Here is a 21608-nt window from a genome sequence, read left to right as displayed (position 1 = left end):
AGAAAGAAAAAGAAAACGAGAGAAATAAAGGAAAAAATGGAAGAGAAAAAATAGAAGAAAGAAAAAGAAAAAAGGAGGGAGAGAGAGAGAGAGAGTTAGGGTACATGATAGAGCTCTCTCTCTCTCTCTCTCTCTCTCTCTCTCTCTCTCTCTCTCTCTCTCTCTCTCTCTCTCTCTCTCAGTCTTTTCTTAATATTTTTCTTCTTTTTTTCTCTCTTTGTCACTGTTCTTTCATTCTTTCATTCTTTTTTCCTTTTCTTCCTTTAATCTTTCTTTCTCTCTTTTTTCCTCTCTCTCTCTCTCTCTCTCTCTCTCTCTCTCTCTCTCTCTCTCTCTCTCTCTCTCTCTCTCTCTCTCTCTCTCTCTCTCTCTCTCTCTCTCTCTCTCTCTCTCTCTCTCTCTCTCTCTCTCTCTCTCTCACTCTCTCTCTCTCTCTCTCTCTCACTCTCTCTCTCTCTCGCACTCTCTCTCTCTCGCACTCTCTCTCTCTCTCTCTCTCTCTCTCTCGCACTCTCTCTCTCTCTCTCTCTCTCTCTCTCTCTCTCTCTCTCTCTCTCTCTCTCTCTCTCTCTCTCTCTCTCTCTCTCTCTCGCACTCTCAACACATGGTAAAGCAACACAAAGTCAACTGTAAAACTTGCCCAAAACCATCAGGCCGTGAAGGTGACCCAATACCGCCCTGCCTGAATGATGGACATGCGCTGCAACGGGACGAGGAGGCTGCAGGGATTTATTTTTGGGGGGTGAATGCTGAATGTTGCAACGAAGGGGAAACACAGTGAAGGGACAGGAAAGGTAGAGAGAAAAACCTTAGCAATAATGTGTGAGTGTTTTGGTGAATGTTGAATGTTGCAACGAAGGGGAAACATAGAGAAGGGAGAGGAAAGGTAGAGAGAAGAACCTAAGCAATAATGTGTGAGTGTTTTGGTGAATGTTGAATGTTGCAACGAAGGGGAAACATAGAGAAGGGAGAGGAAAGGTAGAGAGAAGGACCTTAGCAATAATGTGTGAATGTTTTGGTGAATGTTGAATGTTGCGACTGGTTTGAATGTTACAACGAAGGGGAAACATAAAGAAGGGACAGGAAAGGTAGAGAGAAGGACCTTAGCAATAATGTGTGAGTGTTTTGGTGAATGTTGAATGTTGCGACAGGTTTGAATGTTGCAACGATAAAGGAAGCATAGGAGTAAAAGAGAAGGTCGTGTTAGAAGAGAAGGACGAAGGGAACAAACTTGGTAATCATGTATGAGTGTTAATGTGATAGGGAGTTATGTTTTGGTGAATGTTGAATGTTGGTATGAGAGGTGAAACATATGCGTAAAAGAGGAGGTAGTATTAGAGAAGGTGATATAGAGGTAGTGTTAGAGAAGGTGATATAGAGGTAGTGTTAGAGAAGGTGATATAGAGGTAGTGTTAGAGAAGGGGATATAGAGGTAGTGTTAGAGAAGGGGATATAGAGGTAGTATTAGAGAAGGTGATATAGAGGTAGTGTTAGAGAAGGTGATATAGAGGTAGTGTTAGAGAAGGTGATGTAGAGGTAGTGTTAGAGAAGGTGATATAGAGGTAGTGTTAGAGAAGGTGATATAGAGGTAGTGTTAGAGAAGGTGATATAGAGTAGTGTTAGAAGGTGATATAGAGGTAGTGTTAGAGAGGGATATAGAGGTAGTATTAGAGAAGGTGATATAAGTGTTAGAAGGTGATGTAGAGGTAGTGTTAGAGAAGGTGATATAGAGGTAGTGTTAGAGAAGGTGATATAGAGGTAGTGTTAGAGAAGGGGATATAGAGGTAGTGCTAGAGAAGGTGATATAAAGGTAGTGTTAGAGAAGGTGATATAGAGGTAGTGCTAGAGAAGGTGATATAGAGGCAGTGTTAGAGAAGGTGATATAGAGGTAGTGTTAGAGAAGGTGATATAGAGGTAGTGTTAGAGAAGGTGATATAGAGGTAGTGTTAGAGAAGGTGATATAGAGGTAGTGTTAGAGAAGGTGATATAGAGGTAGTGTTAGAGAAGGTGATATAGAGGTAGTGTAGAGAAGGTGATATAGAGGTAGTGTTAGAGAAGGTGATATAGAGGTAGTGTTAGAGAAGGTGATATAGAGGTAGTGTAGAGAAGGTGATATAGAGGTAGTGTTTGAGAAGGGGATATAGAGGTAGTGTTAGAAGGGGATCTAGAGGCAGTGTTAGAGAAGGTAATATAGAGGTAGTGTTTGAGAGGGATATAGAGTGAGTGTTAGAGGTGATATAGAGGTAGTGTTAGAGAAGGTGATATAGAGGTAGTGTTAGAGAAGGTGATATAGGTAGTGTTAGAAGGTGATATAGAGGTAGTGTTAGAAGGTGATATAGAGGTAGTGTTAGAGAAGGTGATATAGAGTTAGTGTTAGAAGGTGATATAGAGGTAGTGTTAGAGAAGGTGATATAGAGGTAGTGTTTGGGAAGGGGATATAGAGGTAGTGTTAGAGAAGGTGATATAGAGGTAGTGTTAGAGAAGGTGATATAGAGGTAGTGTTAGAGAAGGTGATATAGAGGTTGTGTTAGAGAAGGTGATATAGAGGTAGTGTTAGAGAAGGGGATATAGAGTAGTGTTAGAGAAGGTGATATAGAGTAGTATTAGAGAAGGTGATATAGAGGTAGTGTTAGAGAAGGGGATATAGAGTAGTGTTAGAGAAGGTGATATAGAGGTAGTGTTAGAGAAGGGGATATAGAGTAGTGTTAGAGAAGGTGATATAGAGGTAGTGTTTGAGAAGGTGATATAGAGGTTGTGTTAGAGAAGGTGATATAGAGGTAGTGTTAGAGAAGGGGATATAGAGGTAGTGTTAGAGAAGGTGATATAGAGGTAGTGTTAGAGAAGGTGATATAGAGGTAGTGTTAGAGAAGGTGATGTAGAGGTAGTGTTTGAGAAGGTGATATAGAGGTAGTGTTAGAAGGGGATATAGAGGTAGTGTTAGAAGGTGATATAGAGGTAGTGTTAGAAGGTGATATAGAGGTAGTGTTAGAGAAGGTGATATAGAGGTAGTGTTAGAGAGGTGATATAGAGTAGTGTTAGAAGGTGATATAGAGGTAGTGTTAGAGAAGGGATATAGAGGTAGTGTTAGAAGGTGATATAGAGGTAGTGTTAGAGAAGGGGATATAGAGGTGAGTGTTAGAAGGTGATATAGGTAGTGTTTGAGAAGGGGATATAGAGGTAGTGTTAGAGAAGGTGATATAGAGGTAGTGTTAGAAGGTGATATAGAGGTAGTGTTAGAAGGTGATATAGAGGTAGTGTTAGAGAAGGTGATATAGAGGTAGTGTTAGAAGGTGATATAGAGGTAGTGTTAGAGGTGATATAGAGTAGTGTTAGAGGGATATAGAGGTAGTGTTAGAAGGTGATATAGAGGTAGTGTTAGAGAAGGTGATATAGAGTGAGTGTTAGAAGGTGATATAGAGGTAGTGTTAGAAGGTGATATAGAGGTAGTGTTAGAGAAGTTGATATAGAGGTAATGTTAGAGAAGGGGATATAGAGTAGTGTTAGAGAAGGTGATATAGAGGTAGTGTTAGAGAAGGGGATATAGTGTTAGAGAAGGTGATATAGAGGTAGTGTTAGAGAAGGGGATATAGAGTAGTGTTAGAGAAGGTGATATAGAGGTAGTGTTAGAGAAGGGGATATAGAGTAGTGTTAGAGAAGGTGATATAGAGGTAGTGTTAGAGAAGGTGATATAGAGGTAGTGTTAGAGAAGGTGATATAGAGGTAGTGTTAGAGAAGGTGATATAGAGGTAGTGTTAGAGAAGGTGATATAGAGGTAGTGTTAGAGAAGGTGATATAGAGGTAGTGTTAGAGAAGGTGATATAGAGGTAGTGTTAGAAGGTGATATAGGTAGTGTTAGAAGGTGATATAGAGGTAGTGTTTGAGAAGGTGATATAGAGGTAGTGTTAGAGAAGGTGATATAGAGGTAGTGTTAGAGAAGGTAATATAGAGGTAGTGTTTGAGAAGGTGATATAGAGTAGTGTTAGAGAAGGTGATATAGAGGTAGTGTTTGAGAAGGTGATATAGAGGTAGTGTTAGAGAAGGTGATATAGAGGTAGTGTTAGAGAAGGTGATATAGAGGTAGTGTTTGAGAAGGTGATATAGAGGTAGTGTAGAGAAGGGGATATAGAGGTAGTGTTAGAGAAGGTGATATAGAGGTAGTGTTAGAGAAGGTGATATAGAGGTAGTGTTAGAGAAGGTGATATAGAGGTAGTGTTAGAGAAGGTGATATAGAGGTAGTGTTAGAGAAGGTGATATAGAGGTAGTGTTAGAGAAGGTGATATAGAGGTAGTGTTAGAGAATGATATAGAGGTGGTGTTAGAAGGTGATATAGAGGTAGTGTTAGAAGGTGATATAGAGGTAGTGTTAGAAGGGATATAGAGTGTTAGAGAAGGGGATATAGAGGTAGTGTTATAGAAGGTGATATAGAGGTAGTGTTAGAGAAGGTGATATAGAGGAAGTGTTAGAAGGTGATATAGAGGTAGTGTTAGAAGGTGATATAAGTAGTGTTAGAAGGGGATATAGAGGTAGTGTTAGAGAAGGGATATAGAGGTAGTGTTAGAAGGGGATATAGAGGTAGTGTTAGAAGGTGATATAGTGGTTGTGTTATTGTAGGTGATATAGAGGTAGTGTTAGAGAAGGTGATATAGAGGTAGTGTTAGAGAAGGGGATATAGAGGTAGTGTTAGAGAAGGGGATATAGAGGTAGTGTTAGAGAAGGTGATATAGAGGTAGTGTTAGAGAAGGTGATATAGAGGTAGTGTTAGAGAAGGGGATATAGAGGTAGTGTTAGAGAAGGGGATATAGAGGTAGTGTTAGAGAAGGTGATATAGAGTAGTGTTAGAGATGGGGATATAGAGGTAGTGTTAGAGAAGGGGATATAGAGTAGTGTTAGAGAAGGGGATATAGAGGTAGTGTTAGAGAAGATGATATAGAGGTAGTGTTAGAGAAGGGGATATAGAGTAGTGTTAGAGAAGGGGATATAGAGGTAGCGGACGAGAGGAATAATCTCTGCAATCTCGTGGGTGTTACTGAGAAAGCGTTTTGTGTTTCCGTGAATGTTGCGACACGCTTGAATGTTGCAATTAGTGGGGAAACATAGTCACTTTCTTATTAAACATTTCGTCACCCAGGTACACATATTTGACAAGGCTTTCGTGAGGGCTTTGAGCATTTCCTTTATCAATTTAATGACCCTAGTGGTAGTTCGACCTTTCTTCCGTGCCATGAACCTAAAAAAGCACTCCTGAGAACCCGATTGATCTTCTTTTTGACCTTTGGAAATAGTTGATGTGAGAGGCGGAAGCGTCTTAAAAAACAGCAATCATAAACTCGTGATTTTGTGAGGGTCATCTTCATCAACAGTAATGCGGCTGATTTGTCTTTTCTGACCCATTTTCGAAGGCGTGGTGTGTTGGTTTTCTTGATTTTTTGTATATCACTTTTTTTTTACGACTGAGTTTGTAATGTGTCGACTTAATTGTGAAAATCCAACACTTCTTATTAACTACGTTCCAAAAATGTCATAAAAAGTCAAACGAGCAACATAACTTCATAAATACTGATACGACGTTTGAAAAATCTGATGAAAGAGTCAGAGATCCGGTAGGGGACGAAGGGAACAAACTTTGCATTTTTTTTTTATTTATTAATTTATTTATTTATTTATTATTATTATTATTATTTTTTTTTTTTGTGTGTGTGTGTGTGGGTGTGAAAAGGATTTTATGTTTTGATTGAATACTGAATGTTGTGACAAGCTTGAATTTTGCTATGAAAGGCGAAACATCAGAGTAAAGGAGAAGGTAGTGTTAGGAAAGGTGAGGTAGTGGTAGGGGACGAAGGAAACAAACTTAAAAATCATGTGTGTTAATGTGAAAGATATTTATTATTTTGGGTGAATGTTGAATGTTGCATCAGACTCGAATGTTGCTTTGAAAGGCGAAGCATACGAGCAAGAGGTGGTAGTGAACGAGGGAAACAAACACTGGTAAATTTGTGTGAGTGTAAATATAAGAGGAACTTTGTGTGGGGTAAATGTGACAGACTTTACTATGGCCAAGAAAGACAGAAAGTAAAGTAGGAGAAGGTAGTGGACGAGGGAAATCAACTTGGCAATCATGTGTGTGTATTAATATGAAAGGAAGTTTGTGGGATAAATACTGTAACGACTTTAATTAATATGGCTACGAAGGACATATAATAGAGAAGGCAATGAACGAAAGGGGAACAAGCTTTGCAATCATGTGTGAGTGTTTATTATGAGAGGGAAGTTTCTGCGGTAAATATTGGAAGACTTCAATGTGGTTACGAAAGCCAAAATAATATAAAAAAGTAAAAGAAGGTAATGAACGAAAGGGGAACAAGCTTTGCAATCATGAGTGAATATCTAATACGAGAGGGAAGTTTGTAGTGAATTTTGTAACAGACTTTTGTGTGGCTACGAAAGGAATAAGGCAAAAATCAGGAAGAGGTAGTTGATTAGGGGACACACTTGGCAATCATGTGTGTGTGTGCTTAATGCGAAAGGAAAAATTTTACCGAATATTGTGTGGCTACGAAAGGAATAAAGTAAAAATCAGGAAGAGGTTGTTGATTAGGGGACACTCTTGGCAATCATGTGTGTGCTTAATGCGAAAGGAAAAAATTTACCGAATATTGTGTGGCTACGAAAGGAATAAAGTAAAAATCTGGAAGAGGTTGTTGATTAGGGGACACACTTGGCAATCGTGTGTGAGTGTCAATACGAGAGTCATGCTGTTGAGTGAAGGCTGTAACAGACTTTCATGCGACAACGAAAGACATAAAATAAACGTGAAGAGGGCAGGAAACGAGGTGTGTGTATGTCAATATGAGAGGAAGTTTCAGGGGTGACTACTGTAACAGACCTTAATGTTTTTTTTTGTTTTTTTTTTACAGCAAAGGAGACAGCACAAAGGCACAAACAAAGGAAACAATAATAAAAAAAGCCCGCTACTTGCTGCTCCTGTAAAGAACCCGAAGAGGTGGCCGAAAGAGGGGTCAATTACCAAAGACGTAAAATAAAATAACGAGGGAACAAATTCGGCAGTCATGTGAGGGTGTCAACAGGAGAGTCGAGTTTGTGGGGAGAATGTTGTAATAGTGCAATACAGGAGTCATTTTGGGGGAGAACACTGTGAAAGAATGGGTGTGTGTATAAAAGGGGAAGCATGTGAATAGGAGACGGTGAGATAAGTTGATAGTAGCAGCAGGAGAGAGCAAGAGAAGTGAGTAGTTGCAGTAAGAGAGTTGTGGGCGAGGGGAACAAACCTGGCAATAATGTGTGTGTCAATACGAGTCATTTGCGGTTGAGAGCGCTGTGACAGATTGGATGCGAGAGTAAAAGGCGAAATAAGAGAGAGGGATTAGGAGTAAGGGAGGTAGAGTAAGAGAGTAGTGGGCGAAGGGAGCAAACTTGGCAATCATGTGCGAGTGTCAATTCGAGAGTCATGTTATGGAGGGTGAACGCTGAGTTATTGAGTCGTGGGCGAGGGGAGCAAACTGGGCAATCGTGTGTGTGTGTGTGTGTGTGTGTGTGTGTGTGTGTGTGTGTTGTGCGAGAGAAATATGCCGTGAATGACTTGGATGGCGCCATGAAAGACCTAATATAAGAGGGGAATGGACGAAGGGAACATACATAGCAATCACGAGTTTGTTCTGTTAATATGTAGATTCTAAACCTGTTAAAGAAAACGAGATTGGACCGATACACGAATGGGAAAAATGTAGTGAAATAGTGAAGTGGATGAGGGGAAGAACTTCGCAGTAATCGTGTGGAAGTGTTGATACAAATGAAAGTAAGAAAGGAAGGCTAACTTAATGTAGTAATGCAGATGATGAGGATGATGCATTAATTAACAACTTCTAACTCCATGACGTGACCTAAAGGCTTGTAATAGTAACACAACGCACAAAAATAGCAACACGTTCACGCTCTAATAGCAACTCAGTCCCACTAAAACAAATGAATCTCTGAAAGTATGTCAAGTAGAGAGATTGGAAAAGTCGGGCGAGGAAACGAAGGACCATATTCTTAAACGGATCGGGCTCCCAGGGCGACTATTTTCCAAAGCCTGCAGAGATTATCATCCGGGTTTTATGGGTGATTCTCCCGTTGAAGGTGCAGAGGTCATATAAAACTATCACTCGAATTGCAAGACAGTCCATGAAAATCCCAACGCCTTCCACGGGAGGCTTTTCAAACAGTCGAACCGAGGCATCGATACGTTTACGAATATGAACTTCTAAAGGCCGGTATTATATAAGACACATTCGCTTCTCATATCAACTATTTCTAAAGGTCAAAGAGGGATTCACTCGGGTTCTAATGAGTGTTTCTTTAGATTCACGGTACAGAAGGAGGGTCACACTACCACCAGGGTCATAAAACTACTCCTGGAAATGTCCCAAACTCCTATGAAAGCCTTGTCAAATATGTGTTCTTGGACGACGAAATGTTTAGTAATACGGCCTTCGAGCGTCAAACACGATGCGCTCCTGTTGTTGTCTTGAACCCCAAAGTAAACACAAACCGCCACATGCACACACAAGGCAGCAAGGTACACTCACCCAGACTCTTCACGGCTGCAGGCAAGCGGCGGCCCGTCTGAATAATGTTCGGCGATACACACGAAGCCAGGATTCCCCCTCACCCTGGGCGCCCGGCTTCCGTCCCCTCAGGCATCACCTCCTTCACCCCCTTCTGCTGCGCCTCCTCCTCCTCCAGTCCCTTCGCCCCGCCCCGCCCCGCCGCGCCCCGATCCGCTGCTGAGTGTGTTGTCTTCTGTGGGATAAGGATAGGACTCGTCAAGTCTATCCACCAACACTCACGTTTATCCGCAGACTAGCACCGCCTCTCTCTCTCTCTCTCTCTCTGCGCATAGGAAGTTCGAAGTAGTTTTGTGAGTTCGGCGCGGCGCTTCGAGACACAAAAGAATCACTCACTTCTTCTCTCGCTCGCTCGCTCGGCGGATCTCGTTGCGTAATAATGCGATTTATAGTTTTCAAAAAGTTGGATTTTGTTTTGTCTTGATATTTCTTTGAAGTTTTGTTTTTCCGAGAGATCTAGCGTGATTGAATGGCGTTTGTATCAGTTTTCAGACTTGGGTAAAAAAAATCACTGTTGAAGAAGCGTTACGTGTGTGTGTGTGTGTGTGTGTGTGTGCGTGTGTGTGAGACGGAGAGAGAGAGTGTGTGTGTGAGATGGAGAGAGAGCGACAGACAGACGGACGGACGCCCCTTATGTCGCCTCAACTGGCTGGCGTGGGGGCGGCGGGGGTGGCGTGGGGGGCGGGGGCGGGGGGCGTGTCTCCCTGTCCTCGCACTCGTTGACAAGATTCAACACGCGGCGGACTGATTCCATGTTTGGTTTTCATTACGACTTTTCCCCGCCGCGTCTCCTTGACTCCTCGCCGCGCCTCCCCCTGGCCCGTGGGAACTCAGGGCCGTGCCGGGGCTGCCTCCTGCGTCACCTTAGCCGCGGAGTCTGGAGGCAATTTTTCACGAGTGCTGACAGGTGGCGGGTGCGAGTGATGGAGGGAGGGGGGTAGGGGGGGCTCGGTTAAGGCAGGAGTCTACGTGTGATCTCCTCGACGGCCAACCACCGACTGAGGCCAGGGCCGAGACGAACTGATGCTGATGCTGCCTCTGTCGGCCTCGCTCCTCGTTGGGTCCGACCACGCCCCCGCCCCCGCTCCCGCCCCCGCCCCTGCCCTTGCCTCCCTCACTCAGCCTCACTCGCGCCCCCTCCGTCTCCCTTTCCCACCCCCCGCCCCAGTTTCCCCCTCTGCCATATCCGCGGCCCCGTCCTAGCCCCGTTCCTCTCGCTTCAGGACCCGAGTGTCTTGCCGCCCCCATCGTGACTACCTCCCGTTTGTCCCACATTCCAGACCTCTCTCCCTCCCCCCCTCCCCCCCTCCCATCCAGGCTTCTCCCCTCTCCTTCCTCTCTCCCATTCACTACCCTCACCTATTCCTTCACATTCCAGCCCTCTCTCCCCCCTCTACCTCTCCCATCCAGGTTTCTCCCCTCTCCTTCCTCTCTCCCATTCACCACTCTTACCTACCCATCTCCCATTCCAGACCTCTCACTTCTCTCCCCCTTTCTATCTAGGCCTCTCATCCCCCCCTCCTTATTCCTCCCATCCAGGCCTCTCCCCTCTCCTCCCTCTCTCTCCTTTAGCCATCTCATCTACCCCTCTCCCATTCCAGACCTCTCACTTCTCTCCCCCTTTCTATCTAGGCCTCTCATCCCCCCCTCCTTATTCCTCCCATCCAGGCCTGTCCCCTCTCCTCCCTCTCTCTCCTTTAGCCCTCTCATCTACCCCTCTCCCATTCCAGACCTCTTACTTCTCTCCCCCTTCCCATCCAGACCTCTCATCTCTCCCCCTTCCTCCCATCCATCCAGGCTTTTTACTTCTCCCCCCTCCCTCCCCTCCCACGCCTAGCCGCGCCCCCCTCCCTCCTCTCGTCCAGCCGCATTGAAGCATCGCCTCAATCCTCAACCTGTCCACCAAAACCTTCTCAATTATGGCCAATATTTGTCACTGTTCCCAACACTCCATCCAGCGCTGTCTGCCACGCCTCCCCACACCCACACCCACCGCCCCCGCCCCCTCAGAAAATAGTCTCCCCTCTGAACCTGCCTCTCCAACTCTACCCTCAGAACCTGCCTCCCAAGCCCCTCCACCCCTACCCATCTGAACCACTCTCCCAAACCCCTCCACCCCCAGCCGGATCTGCCTCCTCCCCCTCTGAACCACTCTCACCAACCCCTAGCCTCCCCTCCGGACCTGCCTCCCAGCCCCTCCACCTCTAGACTCCCCTCTGAAGCAATCTCCCCAACCCCACGACCCCTAGCCTCCCCTCTAAACCACTCTCCGGACCTGCCTCCCCCACTCCTCCCTCCCCCTCCCCTGCAGCACTCAGGCGGGCGGGCTCAGGATGTGGTGTTACGTATCCCTCGAATAAAAGAAGCGAGAGGCGGCGAGGGGCGAGAGGCGGCTCCGAGAGGATTGGGTCGCCGCCTGTCTTCGCCCCAGGATACAAACAGCCCGCCGGAGAGACATGTTATCACGCCCGGGACACACACACACACACACACACAAGCAGAGGGCTGTTCATCACGCTAACAACACTCACGGGCGGCCAGCTGAGCGAACGCCATCTGCACTTATGTTTAGGAGCCCCGAGCAGCCAGCCAGCCAGCCTCACTCACTCATAGACCCCCTACCTTCCATCTTACCCAACTGAATCCCCTCCTCCTCCTTAGCCTCCCCCAGCCCCTACTATCATGCACTAGAGACCTCCGCTTACCGCCCCCCTTGCTAACAGCACCTCCAGGCCTGTCGCACCCTTACTCTCTATCCATGATCAAATGAAGGGAACGTAAGGGGAAGGGAAGGAAAGGAAAGGAAGGGAAGGGAAGGGAAGGGAAGGAAAGGGAAGGGAAAGGAAAGGGAAAGGAAGGGAAGGGAAGGGAGGGGAGAAAGGAAGGGAAGGGAATGAACGAAAGGAAAGGAAAGGGAAGGGAAGGGAAGTAAGGGAAAGGTAAGGAAAGGGAAAGGAAGGGAAAGGAAGGACAGGGAAGGGAAGGGAAGGGAAGGGAAGGGAAGGGAAGGGAAGGGAAGGGAAGGGAAGGGAAGGGAAGGGAAGGGAAGAGAATGGAGGGGAGGGGAAAGGAAGGAAAGAGAAGGCAAGGGCAGGGAAGGGAAGGAACAGAAGGGAAGGAAATAGTGTCCCTTGCAGCGAGGCTAATGCAATAATGGTCTGCAGGGTAATGATAGACATTTAGATAGTCCATTACACCTAATTAGTTAATTAATTAATCAATTAACCAATTAGTCAGCAGATATATACAGATAGGTGGCTGACTAGACGGATAAAAATATAGATTGATAAAGATATAGAGTTTGGGACAGAGAATGGTGAACAAAGAAATATAAATAGATAAATAAACAGACAGACAGACAGGCAGACAGACAAGCAGACTTCCAAGCAAACAAGGGTGCAAAGACCCACCCTCCCGCCGCGGGCAGACACACGATGCAGTACAAACACGCGCTGTCTTGCTCCATTCAAGTATCTTACACATATTTTCTTAGTTTATTTATTGCCCTTCCTTCCCCCCAGCACTGCCGCCACCCCCGCTACCACGACCCCTCCAACCACCACCAAACCTGTGCCCGCTTTCACCACCAACAACAACACCAACACCAACAACACCATTAATACCACATACTTATATTCTTCATGTATCTATCCCAGCTTCTTATCTACACCCCCACCACCACCGCCAACAACACCAACACAAACAACACCATTAATACCACATACTTATATTCTTCACGTATCTATCCCAGTTTCTTATCTACACCCCCACCACCACCACCAACAACAACAACACGAACACAATAAACATCACTAAAACCACATCTCTATACTTTTCACTTCTCTATTCCCCTTTCTTACCCACACCACCACCTCCATTACTATCACCACCAACAACAATAACAACACTATCACTAACACAGCCAACTCCACCGCCACCATTAAGCATATAGGAAGGGAATACAGGAGGTGAGGAAGGCAGGAAAAGAAAAGTGAAGGGAGGGAAGGGAAAGGGCAAGGGAAGGGGATTGGGGATGTCTTGTTATTCAGCGTGAGGGTGGTAAAAGCTGTCCCCCCTTGCCGCCCCCCTGCCCCCTTTGTCGCCCCCCCTGTCGGACGCCCCCGCCGCCCCCTTGAGCCGGAATGAAGGGCGACAGGAATTGCTCTTTATGATCGACGGCCGCGACAGGATAATCCGCTCACCGACAGCCGCCGAGTTATGAGCACAATCGGCTCTCCATTATTTTTCCCGCGATATTTTCTTGCGTCGTGGAGGGCGGGAAAGCTGTCAAGGAATTACCGGACAGATTAGAGGAGAGGGGAAATATATAAAGGTGAGGTGTGTGTGTGTGTGTGTGTGTGTGTGTGTGTGTGTGTGTGTGTGTGTGTGTGTGTGTGTGTGTGTGTGTGTGTGTGTGTGTGTGTGTGTGTGTGTGTGTGTGTGTGTGTGTGTGTGTGTGTGTGTGTGTGTGTGTGTGTGTGTGTGTGTAACCTCGATCAATCTACCTCAACTGTATGCTTTCCTAAAAAAAAAAATAGTAATTACAGTTAATGAGCTGATAACAGTAATTAACAAACATGAAAATATATAACAAGTTTCAGACTGTCATACACGAATCTCTCTCTCTCTCTCTCTCTCTCTCTCTCTCTCTCTCTCTCTCTCTCTCTCTCTCTCTCTCTCTCTCTCTCTCTCTCTCTCTCTCTCTCTCTCTCTCTCTCTCTCTCTCTCTCTCTCTCTCTCTCTCTCTCCCTCTCCCTCTCTCTCTCTCTCTCTCTCTCTCTCTTACCCAAACATCCTAATCCCGACTCAACGAAACCCGATGCGCTGCGGAAAAGCCTTTGCTGATGCATCATACAGGGCCCCGGGGAGTGTTAGGGGAGGTAACACACACACACACACACACACACACACACACACACTGAAGGGGCCTTTGGATGCAGCAGGACAGCATTTATGGCCCATCCACTCCCTGACGCAATGACTGCTGCTGTTACTGATGATGCTGGTGCCTCAGACTTGCTTATTTGCTTGCCTGGCTCACCCGTATTAAGGGGGGGTTCAGGGGTAATGGAGGTGGAACAGGGTTGATGAAGACAGGGAGGATAAGACCAGGGAGTAAAGAAAGGATAGGGCAAGAGGCAAGAGATAAGGAGGACAATGGCAGTGGATAGGGCAAGGGCAAGAGAAGCATAGAGAGGAAAAGCAACGTTGAGGAGTAGTCGGCAGGGATACACAGGCTGAGAGAGGTGAGGGCAGTGGTACAGGAAAGGGGAGATAGTGGGTGCTAGTGGTACATGGGGGGCGAAGTGAGGGTAGTAGTATAAACAGAGAAGGGCAGGCAGGGGTGATAACGGTGGGAGGAAGGAGGAATTTGGTTACATGGAGCTCAATATGGGTATGGGGAAGGTATGGATGAGCATGGGTAGAAAAGGGGTCGGCTGGAGACAGGGTAGGGGTAGGAGTAAGAGTGAAGTGGGGAGGGGGAGGAGGTGTATGAGGGGGGAGGGGTATTGAGAAGAGTATGCAGAGGAAAGGAAAAAAAAAAGCATCAAGGGTATATAAAAAGGGTGAGAGTAGGTGGGAAAGTTGACAAGGGAAGGGAGAGGGCCGGTAGGGGTTTATATAGTAGGGGTGGCCTGAGGGAGGAACATATAGAGGGGGGCTGGGGGTGGGGGGACGGTAACATTTAGTAGGTGTTTATGATGCAGAGGTTGAAGGTTGGCAGGGGAAGGGAGGGGCTTGAGAGGGGTTTATATAGTAGGGGAGGGAGCAGGGAGAAAGAGATAAGGAGGGGTTGGCAGGGGTGGGAGGGGCAACAGTTAGCAGGGGTTTATGATGTAAGGATTGAAGAATGGCAGGGGAAGAGAAGGGGCCGGGAGAAGTTTATATAGAAAGGATAGGGGGCAGGGCGTAAGGAGGGGTTTGCCAGAGGTAGAGAAGGGTAACAATTAGAAGGGGTTAATGATGCAGGGGTTGAAGGTTGGCAGGGGAAGGGAGGGGGCTGGGAGGGGTTTATATAGTGGGAGGGAGTACAGGGGAAGGGGCATAAGGAGGGGAGTGGCAGGGGTAGGGAAGGGTAACAATTAGAAGGGTTTAATGATGTAGGGGTTGAAGGTTGGCAGGGGAAGGGAGGGGGCTGGGAGGGGTCTATACAGTGGGAGGGAGTACAGGAGAAGGAGCATATGGAGGAGAGTGGCAGGGGTAGGGAAAGGTAACAATTAGAAGGGTTTAATGATGTAGGGGTTGAAGGCTGGGAGGGGTTTATACAGTGGGAGGGAGTACAGGGGAAGGGGCATATGGAGGGGAGTGGCAGGGATAGGGAAGGGTAACAGTTGGAAAAGGTTAACGATGTAGGGGTTGAAGGTTGGCAGGGGAAAGGATGGGACCGGGAAGTGTGGAAAGTGTGGGGGGTTGAGTAGGGGCGGAGAATAAGGGGGGGGTAGCAGGGGTGGGATGGGTAACAGTTAGTAGGGGTTTATGATGCAGGGGTAAAGGTCGGCAGGGGTAGAGGCAGGGTGTCAACAGGGCGGCAGAGTTGGGCCCACGCCAGTTCCGCTTTTCCTGTATCTCGTTCATATGTGTTTCCGTCTTGGTGAGGAGAGAGGGAAAGAAAGAGAGAAAGAAAGAGAGAAGAAGAAGGGAAAGAAAATCAGAAAGAGCTCAACCACAGACAGGAAGGATACGTGTTGGTGCAATCTTTTATAGTTTTTTTTTTTCTATTTTTATTTATTTTTATTTATTTATTTATTTATTTATTTATTTTATTTTATTTTATTTTATTTTATTTCATTGTTATTATTATTATTTTTTTTTTGTGTGTGTGTGTGTTTTTGTGCCTATTTTTTCAGGATCAACACAAATTTGTATATTCTCGTGCTATACAATAAACTATAACAAATCCAAGCTATTGATACAAACACACGACTTCGTTAAGTAAAAAAAAAAAGAAAAAATCCAGTTATCAGTTATACAAATATGAAAACTTACGATAATGATGAAATGATGATGATGACTTCGGATATATTTCGATCTCTAATTTCCAAAAGTAGATTTGTCTCTTTCCACCTGAGGACAGTTGATGCAGGGAGGAGGAGGAGGAGGAGGATGGGAAAGGAGGAGAAAAAAAAGAGATGGTGGTCGAGCAAGAAGAGGAGGAGGAGTTGGAGGAAGAGGAGGAGGAGGAGGAGGAGGAAGGGGAAGAGGAGGGGTGGAGAGGCGGGAGGGGGAGAAAAGTAATAAGGAAGAGGAGGAAAAACAAATTGAAAAAACGGATAAAAGTAAAGAGAGGGAAGAAAAGTTATCCACTTCCCCTGCGGTGGTGGACCCATAAGAGGAGGAGGAGGACGAGGAGGAGGAGGAGGAGGAGGAGGACGACGAGGACGAGGAGGACGAAACTGCGAACGGCAACGCATCTCAACCTCTTCTTCCCCTTCATCTCCTCCTCCTCCTCCTCCTCCTCCTCCTCCATGCCAAAAGAGTGGAGTTTTATCATTTATGCAGCGAAGGTGAGGCGAGGTGAGTGTAAAGTGAGATAAAGTTCCCATGAGCCTCACGCACGCACACACACACACACACACACACACACACACACACACACACACACACACACACACACACACACACACACACACACAAACACATTCCCCGAAAAGTCATACCCCTGGACCCGACTGAAATTGCGTGCGCGAGAAAAGTGAGTGACGTGCATGCAAATACATACACACACACACACACACACACACACACACACACACACACACACACACACACACACACACACAACTACTACCACTACTACTACTACTACTACTGCTACTACTACTATCAAAACGCGCATATATTAGTGTCATCTTTTTTCCCTTTTTCTTTTCTTTTTTTTTACTTCCAAACTCTTTCTCCAAATCTCAGTGAAAATCTTTTCTGCTGCTTTTCTCGGCGCTTTTCTTTTTTACTTTTCTTTTTTTGCCTCTCCCGTACAGCAACGCAACACATTTTCTCGTATGCATCCCAACGTTTTCTAATGCCGGTGTTTGTTCCTCCTTAACATAACGAATGGACCTTTACGAAACCAAAACTTTGCTTGGGATAATCTTCTCATGAGCAGCCGTTACTTTTTCTCAGGGTAAAATGGTGGCAGTTAGAGAGCTAATGAAACTAAGAAGCAAAAGGACTCCAAAATCATGTTACCCCTACAAAAAAGAAAAGGAGAAGTGATACAGAATGATATAGTGAGGTTTGGTTCTACTGCTTTCTCTCTAGGTGTGTGTATAAGACGATAAAAACAGACGAGTACTGTACCTCCAGCAAACATATTACATCTATCATACCTCCCCATAAATTCCTCGACTTAATCTTCCATGTCTACTTTGTGTGTATAATAACCCTACACGTATTCCCGACCGTCTTGGAGACAGGCCCAACATTCTAGACCTCTTCCTTACCTCTAATCCTTCTGCTTACTCTGTCAAACTGTTCTCTCCGTTGGGCTCCTCCGATCGTAACCTTATTTCTGTTTCCTGTCCTATCGCTCCTGTACATCCTCTGGACCCACCGAAGAGGCGATGCTTCTGCCATTTTGCTTCAGCTCGGTGGGACGACCTGAGGATGTACTTTTCCGATTTCCCGTGGAATGATTACTGCTTCCAGGAGACCCTCCCCTCTGTGTGCCCAGCGCACCTCAGAGGTGATTGATTGTCTCTGGAATGGAGGCATACATTCCACGTACTTTCTCTACTCCTCATGCTAAAAAGCCTTGGTTTAATCATGCTTGTTCTCGTGCTATTAAAGATAGAGAGGCAGCTCACAAAAGGTTCCAGAGCCTTCGAAATCCCGCTAACTATGACCTTTACATTTCAGCCCGGAATCGTGCCAAATCTATTCTCCGACTTACCAAAACTTCTTTTATCAATAGAAAATGTCAACACCTTGCTTCTTCTAATTCTTCCCGTGACTTCTGACATCTAGCCAAAAATATCTCCTCCAATTTCACTTCTTCCTCTTTCCCTCCTCTCCTTAACCCTGACGGCAGCACTGCCGTCTCATCTATCTCTAAGGCTGAACTCTTCGCTCAAACTTTCTGTAAGAACTCCACCCTGGACGATTCTGGGCATATTCCTCCTACCCATCCCCCCTCTGACTCCTTTATGCCTGTTATTAAGATTCTTCCAAATGATGTTTTCTATGCCCTCTCTGGCCTCAACTCTCAGAAGGCTTATGGACCTGATGGAATGCCTCCTATTGTCCTTAAAAACTGTGCTTCCGTTCTGACACCCTGCCTGGTCAAACTCTTTCGTCTCTGCCTCTCAACATCTACCTTTCCTTCCTGCTGGAAGTATGCCTTTGTACAGCCTGTGCCTAAGAAGGGTGACCGTTCCAATCCCTCAAACTACCGCCCTATAGCTTTACTTTCCTGTCTATCTAAAGCTTTTGAATCAATCCTTAACCGGAAGATTCAAAAGCACCTTTCCACTTCTAACCTTCTATCTGATCGCCAGTATGGTCTCCGCAAGGGGCGTTCTACTGGCGATCTTCTTGCTCTCTTAACTGACTCTTGGTCATCCTCTCTTAGCCGTTTCGGTGAAACTTTCTCTGTTGCGCTAGACATATCGAAAGCCTTCTGTCTGGCACAAGTCTTTGCTTTCTAAACTGCCCACTTTCGGATTCTATCCCTCTCTCTGTTCCTTTATCTCCAGTTTCCTTTCCGGCCGTTCTATCTCTGCGGTGGTAGACGGTCACTGTTCTTCCCCTAAACCTATCAACAGTGGTGTTCCACAGGGATCTGTCCTATCACCCACTCTCTTCCTGTTATTCATCAATGATCTTCTTTCCATAACAAACTGTCCTGTCCACTCATACGCCGACGATTCCACTCTGCATTATTCAACTTCTTTCAATAGAAGACCATCACAACAGGAAGTACACGACTCCAGACTGGAGGCTGCAGAACGCTTAACTTCAGACCTTGCTATCATTTCCGATTGAGGCAGAAGGAACCTTGTGTCCTTCAATGCCTCAAAAACTCAATTTCTCCACCTATCAACTCGACACAATCTTCCAAACACCTATCCCCTATTCTTCGACAACACTCAGCTATCACCATCTTCAACACTAAACATCCTCGGTCTATCCTTAACTCAAAATCTCAACTGGAAACTTCACATCTCCTCTCTCGCTAAATCAGCTTCCTCGAGGTTGGGCGTTCTGTATCGTCTTCGCCAGTTCTTCTCCCCCGCACAGTTGTCATCCATATACAGGGGCCTTGTCCGCCCTCGTATGGAGTATGCATCTCATGTGTGGGGGGGCTCCACTCATACAGCTCTTCTGGACAGAGTGGAGTCTAAGGCTCTTCGTCTCATCAGCTCTCCTCCTCCTACTGATAGTCTTCTACCTCTTAAATTCCGTCGCGATGTTGCCTCTCTTTCTATCTTCTATCGATATTTCCACGCTGACTGCTCTTCTGAACTTGGTAACTGCGTGCCTCCCCCACTCCCGCGGCCCCGCTGCACACGACTTTCTACTCGTGCTCATCCCTATACTGTCCAAACCCTTATGCAAGAGTTAACCAGCATCTTCACTCTTTCATCCCTCAAGCTGGTAAACTCTGGAACAATCTTCCTTCATCTGTATTTCCTCCTGCCTACGACTTGAACTCTTTCAAGAGAAGGGTATCAGAACACCTCTCCTCCCGAAATTGACCTCTCTTTCGGCCACCTCTTTTGATTCCTTTTTAGGAGCAGCGAGTAGCGGGCTTTTTTATTATTGTTTCCTTTTTTTGTGCCCATGAGCTGTCTCCTTTGTTGTAAAAAAAAAAAAAAAACTATTAACAGAAGAGCCGTCAGACTACACATAGTAACTCTGGAATACCTAATCAGTGATACCATATCCTACCTATCCATGAAGTTCTGTACGTAATCTTCCATACTTAGTTGTGTGCAGAAGTACATAATAACAGAGGTCCAGTCAGACCATACTTGCAGCTCCAGCAAACCTAGTACATCTATTTAATCTATTCATTAATTTCTCTAACCTTCCATGTTTGTGTGTATAGGAACATGAGAACAGAAAGCCAGTCAGATTACACATGGTCACTCCAGCAAACATACTAGCCTTCCTATCAATAAAGTCTTCTAACCTTTCATGCCAGACAGACTATACATGTAGCTCTAGAAAACCTAATACAACTATCCTTATTATCCATGCACTCCTTTAGCATATCCTTGAAAATATCTATCGAAATGCCACTCACCACATGACTGTTCCACTCGTACACGACTATTACCATTTACATTTTACAGTGAACCATTACTTGCCTATATCTGTGTTGAATCTTAGTGAATCTAGTTTTTTTTTTTTTTTTTTTTTTTTACAGCAAAGGAGACAGCTCAAGGGCACAAAAAAGTAAACATTAATAAAAAAAAAAGCCCGCTACTCGCTGCTCCTAAAAAGAATCCAAACCCTTTACTGCGAATCCAACCGTGCTCTTTTCACCACCAGAACCAATATGACATCATTGTTACAAAATATATCTGCAGAGAATAATGCAACCATGAAACCCAACGAAAAAACGGGGACTTTGAGAATGTGAACTGGACCGCTACGCATAAAAAAAGAACACACAACAAATGAAGTCCTTAAAGAATACCTTGTTACCTCCCTCCCCACGCCCTCCACCCCTACCCCACCCTCCCCCCGTACCCGACCCTCTTCTCTTAATATGCGGCAACGCGTAAAAAGAAAAAATAATAAACTCCCCAAGAATACGCTGTTACTTCCTCCCCCCTCCTTTCCCTTCCTCCTCCCCTCCCCCCTCCTCTCCTCCCCTACACTTCCTCCTCCTCTCCTCACCTCACCTCCTCCCCTCCCCCTTCCCTACTAATATGCGGCAACGCGTAAAGTAAATACGATGTCGGCCCCTCCCCATCACCCCCTTCCCCTACCCCCTCCTCCTCCTCCCTGTCCTCCCCACGCGTGAAAAAAATAAAGTTCCCAAGAATACAATGTTCGCCCCTCCCTTTTCACCTCCTTCCCCCTTCCCCCCACCCCCAACCCCCCACCCCTCTTCCCCCGACCAAGGAGAGAGTATCGGCTTGCCCCCCAAAAAGAAAATAGGAGAGTCTTTCTATGTTATGTTGGCCCCACCCGTGCACCCGTCCCCCTCCCCAAGTCTCCCCCCTCCCACCCCTTCCCCCTCCCCCCTCATACCCCCTTCCCCCCTACCCCCCCAAGGAGTCTATGTTAAGGGTTTTGCCGCCACACCGCCAAGCCCTTTTTGCTTAAACAAGACTGAGATATTTTTTTCCCCCTCCGTTTTCTCCTCCAGTCCAGAAAAGATTCCCACAAAAACAATACACAAACCATAACTAGAACGCCTCTCTCTCTCTCTCTCTCTCTCTCTCTCTCTCTCTCTCTCTCTCTCTCTCTCTCTCTCTCTCTCTCTCTCTCTCTCTCTCTCTCTCTCTCTCTCTCTCTCTCTCTCTCTCTCTCTCTTGACGGATTTAACTCAGAGTGGGCGCCGGTCACTAGTGGCGTCCCTCAGGGCTCGGTTCTTGGCCCAGTGCTCTTCATTATTTACATCAACGACGTGGATGTTGGACTCAATAACCGCATTAGTAAATTTGCAGACGACACAAAGATTGGTAACTCGGTTCTCACTGACGAAGACAGGCAAAGCCTCCAAGAGGATTTGCACAAAATTTCAGCTTGGTCGGATAGATGGGAGATACCCTTTAACGTAGACAAGTGCCAGGTCCTTCAAGTTGGAACGAGGAATAAGAAGTTCGATTACGAAATGCGCGGCGTTAAACTCAAAAGCGTTCAATGCGTCAAGGACTTGGGGGTCAAAATCGCGTCAAACCTCAAATTCTCACAGCAATGCATCGATGCAGCAAATAAAGCGAACAGAATGTTGGGCTTCATTAAAAAACTTTTTATTTAAGAATAAAGATGTAATACTCCCGCTCTACAACAGTTTAGTCAGACCCCACT

At 45.9% G+C, this 21608-nt stretch overlaps 1 protein-coding gene and 1 long non-coding RNA gene across 4 annotated transcripts in view; one reads left to right on the top strand and one right to left on the bottom strand.

The window, feature by feature from the left end:
* Window positions 1–21608, bottom strand: part of LOC127008110 (uncharacterized) — a 159708-nt gene that overhangs the window by 59009 nt on the left and 79091 nt on the right. Inside the window, exon 1 of one of the 3 annotated variants that reach the window (XM_050879718.1) lies at window positions 8586–9168. The exons of the other annotated variants lie outside the window; for them this stretch is intronic. The gene's annotated coding sequence lies outside the window, so the exon portion shown is untranslated. Of the gene's footprint in view, window positions 1–8585; window positions 9169–21608 lie in introns of those variants that run through there. 3 annotated transcript variants of the gene reach the window in all.
* Window positions 1360–5600, top strand: LOC127008114 (uncharacterized). The gene is made up of 3 exons (XR_007760811.1): window positions 1360–1458; window positions 4623–4819; window positions 4871–5600. It is a non-coding gene; the product is annotated as an uncharacterized LOC127008114 (long non-coding RNA).

The sequence above is a fragment of the Eriocheir sinensis genome, chromosome 37 (genome assembly GCF_024679095.1).
Source record: "Eriocheir sinensis breed Jianghai 21 chromosome 37, ASM2467909v1, whole genome shotgun sequence".
NCBI classification, from domain to species: Eukaryota; Metazoa; Arthropoda; class Malacostraca; order Decapoda; family Varunidae; genus Eriocheir; species Eriocheir sinensis.
This window is presented reverse-complemented; position numbering and strand designations above follow the sequence as displayed.